Genomic DNA, 7760 nt, shown 5'->3' on the forward strand with positions numbered 1-7760 from the left:
ATATATATATATATATATATATATATATATATATATATATATATATATATATATATATATATAGATGTTGGTTCCCTTGAGAATAAAAATAAAAAAATAGAGATTGTGAGATATGTGTATAACCGTTTGATTTGCTTATGTTTGTTTCTGAAGCTATGCGGTGGCATATTTGTAATTATGTTGGTAACTTATTAAACTAACGTCGTTAATTTACGATTGTGGGACTATTGTTGTAATTTTACAAAGATTGATATGAATTTTGCAGGCTACGATACTGTAACCGCCTATTGTTTTCTTTTCTTTCTCGATCGAAGTCTCAATTCGAACTCTCAGGAAACCCTCTTTTTCTTTCTTTATCTCATTTTGCCCTAGTTTTCGTTTCTTACCTGTTATTGAGAAATCAGTAAATGTCTTCAAGAGAAAATATAAACGAAGTTGCATCTTCCTTAATCGAAATGAAATGTTAGAATGCGAGTTATTTTTCATTTTATTGATAATGTATGTTTTTATTAATTAATTAATTGTCGTTTTATGTTGATAATGGTGTTTTTTGTTTCGATTCAATAGGTTTTTCGTCATTTTAACCTGATTTTGATGATTGTCTCATTTAGAGTTGATATGTTTTTTATTATGTTTGTTTGTGGTGGTTTTTGATGTAAGTTTTTGTTTATATTTTCACAGATACCGCCCCTGCACCTGTGATTCAGACATCGGAGTTGTTGTGTTTCCACTACAACCAGAGGGGCCACAAGAAGGCCAATTGCCCCCAGTTGACATCAACAGCGCCGGTTAAGGCGCCAGCTCCAGCTACCCTGCGGATTACAGATGGCCGGCAAGGTAAGGCAGAGACTCCAGTGGTGAGGAGTCGAGCGTTTCAGCTGACTGCAGAAGAGGCACGCGCCGCACCCGATGTGGTGACGGGTATGATCCTTTCCCTCTACTTTATTTTATGATGCTATGTTATTGATATGTGCTCTGTGTATATGCATTAGGATCGTTCCATGTGAACGGTATTCCGGTTCAGGTGTTGTTCGACTCGGGTGCCACCCGATCATTTGTTTCCCTTGCGCTTAGCAAGAGGTTTACTGAGTCCTCGGGCATGTTGGATTCCCCTTTAGAGGTAGAGATTGCCAATGATCGATCGGTACGAGCATCCGCAGTGTTCAGGGATTGTGTTTTAAGGTTATTTGAGGAGCGCTATTTGGTGGATTTGGTCCCCCATACCATTGCGGGGGAACAAGGTGATTATAGGCATGGATTGGTTGAGCCCTAATGGGGCGGTGATAGATTGCGCACAACAGCTAGTGCGGGTCAGGACCCCAAGCGGGGGAGAGTTGGTGATCCACGGCGAGAGGCCACAGCGTGGACCTATGGTATGTTCAGCAGCGAGAGCTAGGCGTTACCTTCAGCGGGGATGCGCGGGGTATGTCGCATATGTTATGGATACCCGGGAGACGGGTAAGGCGACGGTGAGCGAGGTTCCAGTGGTGCGAGACTACGCTGATGTGTTCCCGGAGGAGCTTCCTGGAATACCTCCGGAGCGTCAAGTGGAGTTCAGGATCGATCTAATTCCTGGTGCAGCTCCAATAGCCAAGGCACCCTATCGGTTGGCTCCTCCCGAGATGCAGGAGTTGTCTACGCAGCTGCAGGAGCTGCTAGACAAGGGTTTTATTCGACCGAGCAGTTCACCCTGGGGAGCCCCGATCCTGTTTGTGAGGAAGAAGGACGGGTCGCATCGGATGTGTATAGATTATCGGGAGCTGAATAAGGTAACGGTGAAGAACTGTTACCCACTCTCGAGGATTGATGACCTCTTCGATCAGTTGCAGGGAGCATCTTGGTTCTCCAAGATCAATTTACGTTCAAGCTATCATCAGATAAGGGTTAGAGAGGAGGATATATACAGAAGACCGTGTTTTGGACACGTTATGGCCATTATGAGTTCGTGGTGATGCCGTTTGGGCTCACCAATGCTCCTGCCGCGTTCATGGACCTCATGAACCGCGTGTGTAGACCGATGTTGGATCGGTCTGTGGTAGTTTTCATTGATGACATCTTGGTTTATTCCAAGACTCAGGAAGAGCATGAGGAGCATCTGAGGGAGGTTTTGGAGACCCTTAGGAGGGAGAGCTTGTATGCCAAGTTCTCCAAATGTGAGTTTTGGTTGCGCGAGGTGCAGTTTCTTGGGCACCTCGTCAACCAGAACGGGATTTCAGTAGACCCGGCCAAGGTGGAGGACGTGATGAGGTGGGAGGTTCCGAACTCTCCATCTGAGATTCGGAGATTCCTAGGATTAGCAGGCTACTATGGGAGGTTCATTCAGGATTTCTCCAAGATAGTCGTACCCCTGAAACGGTTGACTAGGAAATTCGTGGTCTTTCGATGGGGGCCTGAGCAGCAGGCAGCGTTCGAGACTCTGAGGCAGAGGTTGTGCGAGGCGCCGATCTTAGCCCTGCCCGAGGGCGTGGAGGATTTGGTGGTATATTGCGATGCGTCGATCTCAGGCTTAGGCGCAGTGTTGATGCAGAGGGGGCATGTCATTGCTTATGCCTCAAGGCAGCTGAAGCCTCACGAGGCGAACTACCCGACGCACGATTTAGAGTTGGGGGCGGTGGTCTTCGCCCTCAAGATATGGCGGAATTACCTTTACGGGGTTCGTTGTACCATTTACACGGACCACAAGAGTTTGAGGTACCTCATGGATCAGCCGAATCTGAACATGAGGCAGCGTCGGTGGTTGACGTGGTGAAGGATTATAATTGCGAGATCCTTTACCACCCGGGGAAAGCCAATGTGGTGGCCAATGCGCTTAGCCACAAGGCGGCGCCGATCAGGGATGTTTGCATGAGGATGACTGTGGTGACTCCCCTGTTGGAGCAGATTCGGGAAGCTCAACAGGAGGCTATGAAGGAGGAGCATCGGAAGAGTGAGCATATAGTGGGACAAGTCACCTCCTTCGATTATGATAGCCGAGGGTTATTGACACTACACCGTAGGGTGAGGGTGCCGTATCATGGAGGCGTGCGCTAGATCTTGATGGAGAAGGTGCACAAATCCCGATTCTCTATTCATCCAGGGGAAACGAAGATGTATCGGGATCTTCGCCTGGACTTTTGGTGGCCCTGCATGAAGCGGGATGTGGTGTGGTACGTCGAGCGATGTTTGACCTGCAGGAAGGTCAAGGCTGAGCATCAGAGACCGTACGGCAAGATGCAGCCGTTGGATATCCCGTTGTGGAAATGGGAGGATATTACGATGGATTTTATCACAAAGCTTCCACGAACGGCGCGAGAAGTAGATTCGATTTGGGTCATCGTGGATCGGTTGACCAAGAGCACCCATTTTATTTCAATTTCGGAGAGTATCTCGGCCGAAAAGTTGGCCGATATCTATATCAGGGAGATAGTGGCGTGGCACGGGGTGCCAGTGTCAGTGATATCAGATCGAGATGTGCGATTCACTTCTAGGTTTTGGAAGAGGTTTCATGATGAGTTGGGCACTCGTCTGCATTTTAGCACCGCCTTTCACCCGCAGACGGATGGTCAGAGTGAGCGGACTATCCAGACTTTGGAGGATATGTTGCGGGCGGGCGTGTTAGATTTCGGTGGTAGCTAGGGTACCTATCTTCCCTTGGTTGAGTTCTCGTACAACAACAGCTACCATGCGAGTATTGACCGTCCCCCATTCGAGATGTTGTACGGTCGGAGGTGCAAGACCCCGATATGCTGGGGTGAAGTCGGCCAGAGGGTCATGGGGAGCACCGAGGTGGTGCTCAAGACGACCGAGAGAATCCAGCAGGTTCGGAGCAGGCTTCAGACTGTGCAGAGTCGGCAGAAAAGTTATGCTGACAAGCGTCGATCAGACCTGGAGTTCCAGGTCGGGGATATGGTTCTGCTGAAGGTGTCGCCTTGGAAAGGTGTCATTCGATTCAGGAAGCGGGGCAAGTTGGGCCCGAGATTCATTGGACCGTTCATGGTTGTAGCCCGGTTGGGCAAGGTGGCATATAGGCTGGATCTGCCAGCCGAGCTCAGCCAGATCCATAGCACCTTCCATGTCTCCCAGCTGCGAAAGTGTCTCGTGGATGATTCAGCGGTGATGCCATTAAAGGATATACAGGTTGATGACAGCCTGGATTATACTGAGCGCCCAGTCGCAATTCTCGACCGGAAGTCGAAGGATCTAAGGAACAAGAGGGTGGAGCTAGTGAAAGTGCAATGGCAGCACCGCAAGGGTTCGAAATGGACTTGGGAGCCGGTGGAAGAAATGATGGAGCATTACCCCGAGCTGTTTCAGGATCGGGCAGCAGACTTCGAGGCCGAAGTCTAAAATAAGTGGGGGAGATTTGTAGCACCTGGTCCCTGGTACGTAAAAATTTACCTAAGTATTTGTCATTTTAGCCTTGGACTCGGCAAGTTGTAGGCCCGACTCGCCGAGTAGGGATGCGGTCCGGGGCACGTTTAAGTTGGCGACTCGGCGAGTCCATATTCTGGACTCGGCGAGTCACCGCTGTTTGATGAAACCCTAAATTTCTAGGGTTTGCACCCTATTTAAACCCTCATTTCCGCCCCAAGCTTGCCCCCATTCACCCTCAGGGCCCCCAACATCGTTTTTGCCCTTTCCTTGTGAGATTGAAGTGTTTTGGGTGTGTTCTTGAAGTTTTTGAGGGGAAAGAAGAGTAGATCAAGAAGAGGAGAAGGAGTCCAAGCATTTTTGTGACATCTCAACATTTTCCTTGAGGTATAGCTCGTTTCCCCTCTATTTTCAAGCTTGTAGTCCCTAATAGCTTCATGAAAGTCCTTCTTGAGCCATTCTCCAAGCTTGTTTGTGCTTTGTGGGTTGTAATAAGTTGTTAGCCTTTAGATCTAGGCTTGATTTAGTCCCTGGAGCTTGGATCTACTGCCTTTATGGAGTCATATTGCATGAAAGTCCTAGATCTACCCCTTTTGGTGCACTTTGAACCCTAAAACCTTCATTGGTGATTATCTACACGTAAAGTTGGAAACTTTACGTGTAAACTAGGCCCTAGGAACCCAAATCTATGAATGGCATGGACTGGATTCAAGCAAAATCGTGTGTATAGTTTTTGCATGAGGCAGACTCGGCGAGTCGTTCATCTGACTCGGCGAGTCGGGTCGCGAGTCCCCGGGTTGTTCCCCTTTTTGTGCTTGCGAGTTGGAGTAGTGAGTCATAGGGTATGACTCAGTGGGTTGGAAGTCAGACTCACTCATGAAGTCACTCGGCGAGTCAATTCCATGAATCGGCGAGTTCATGGCAATCTTCTTGTCTCAAGAACAACTCGACGAGTTGTTTATACAACTCGGCGAGTCACAACTTAGAGTGTTCTTTGGATGAAGGCGAACTCGGCGAGTTATTCATACAACTCGGTGAGTAGGATGAAGGAGTATTGGACTTGGGTATAGAGAAAGGGACTCGGCGAGTTGGCAAGCCAACTCGACGAGTTTGGTCAACTGGCAATTGACTGTGACTTGGCTCATGACTTGATAAGGGTAAATGGACAATTTACCCTGAGGGCGGTTAGTAGTATTTGACTAAGTGTTTGGTGGGAATTACAGCGGTAGGATTTCCGGAGCAGCAGCAGCAGACAGACTATTCCCACACAGATCAGCAGCTACTACGAGGTGAGTTACCTTCCAGTAGCGGTGGGTCTATAGCCACAATGTCGGCTCACCAGTAGGAGTTGTATGATGGATGATTGTATCTGTGATATTCATCTAAGGTTGCTACTACCTGTGATATGCTTATGTGCTAGTATGATATGTTGCTATGTGCTAGTATGATATGTTGCTATGTGCTAGTGACAGTAGGGGGAGATAGTCCCCAGATTACCGGTCGATAGGGCCGAAGGGGCGGTCATGACCTGCCATGCTAGATAGATTATGAGATATGTGTGTTATATGGTAGTAGTAGGGGGTGAAATATTCCCCAGTATCCGGTCGAGAGGACCGAAGGGGAGACCAACACCCAGATATGCTAGTCAGTATCTGGTCGAGAGGACCGAAGGGGAGGCAAGCTCCCAGTTATGCTAGACAGTATCCAGTCGAGAGGACCGAAGGGGTAGGTCGGGCACCCATATATGCCTGACGATATATGCATGTTATGTGATTGTATGGTATGTGGTAGGTTAGGGGAACTCATTAAGCTTCGTGCTTACAGTTTTCAATTTTGATTTCAGGTACCTCTTCTTCGAAGGGGAAGGAGTTGGCGCGGTAGCGGTACATCACATACCTGCTTGTATTCCGCATTATGATATCTTCCTGGGAAATTGTACTCTGACACTTTTATAATTATGACAATGTTTTCCGACGTGCAACATCTTTTGTGAAAAGAAATGATTGTTGAATGATTTATTCCTAAATGTTTTGCTAAGTACACGTTTTAAAAATGAAATTTTTGGCTCGTATTTTTGGGACGTTACACGAGGACCACGTTACACCTATTTGAGTATAGTAGGGCATATTGTAGAGGTATCAGTGGGGAGTCCATTCGAATTTATCAGTGCAGTGGTTTTTCTATCTATATTGGGCATTGAATATGGGAGTGGGTCCCTGTTCCCGGGAAGATCCATGTGATGGAACGTCGGTTGATGAGTCGAGGTGGGGGAGTATGATGATTTCGTGGTCCAGTCTATGAGTCAGTGATGTTATTGGATAGTTGAGTTGTTTGGTTTTGGATTGGTACGAGACTTGGAACGACTAGAGGCAGTCGTGACGAGAAGTTCTTGAGGATTTCATCTGAGGTTCAGAGTATATGAGATCGATTGATTTCCTTAAAGGGGATTATCGAGCGTTGCGTAGCACTTTCCAGGGGCAGGTGCGTTATTGCTGGTGAAAATAGTTTGTGAGATTGTTGATGTGTCAGATAGTGATGGTTCGAACCCTAAGTGGGGGAGAACCGGGTGGTTTATTGAGAGAACCAGAGATTTGTGCAAGAGCGGTTAGGGGTTGGATACAGAAACCTGCGGCTTGAATGCATTAGATCAGGGTCATTGGTGATCAAGGAAAGGTGCAGGGCGAGATAATGCATGTGGTATATGTCTGAGAAAAGGATGGGTGTCTCCATGGCGGGTGGTCAATGTTCAGGAATCTGGTGGTGGTCAGAGTCGTTTCAAGCGGAAGACTCGTAATGATGGTATGGTCAGTTGAGAACTTCTGGGTTGAAATATGGGTAGAAGATTGTTGAGTAGCCAACTCCTGGGCTGGGATGTGTATTCTTGCATGGATTTTTAGCAGTAGTGGAAAGGGTTTCGGAGGATCATCAATGTGTTCTGAAGAGTTAGTGCCTTCCTTGTATTCCAATTGAGTGTTTGGATGCACTGAAGTTGCGCATTGAGTGAAATAGGAAATTATTATGGGATTCAGATGAAATGTATTGATGTATGTGTATGGTGCTGGGAGTGAGAGAATCAGTGGTAGAGGTAGGACATTGTGATGCTCTGTTATGGTGTTCTGTGATTTCCGCGTATAGCGTCCCGATTTCGGAGTTATTTAGAGTCTTGGGTTTAAGACGACTAGTGATGTATCATGTATCTACAGTTCCAGTGGGAGCCCTTCGTGTATTGTCATCAAGAGGGATTATTTAAGGAAGTGGATCTCCGCAGAGGTAGGTTCTGTGTTATGGCGGTTGCCGTCAGAGTCTGTAATGCATATCGAGGCAAGTGTGTGTAACTATCTATGATAGTCTTCGATGGATGAGTTAGTGAACATAGTGTGGCGTTGTAATGAGAATGAGAGTATAGGGTG

This window comes from Lactuca saligna, chromosome 9, assembly GCF_052625555.1.
Source record: "Lactuca saligna cultivar CGN05327 chromosome 9, ASM5262555v1, whole genome shotgun sequence".
Taxonomy (NCBI): domain Eukaryota; kingdom Viridiplantae; phylum Streptophyta; class Magnoliopsida; order Asterales; family Asteraceae; genus Lactuca; species Lactuca saligna.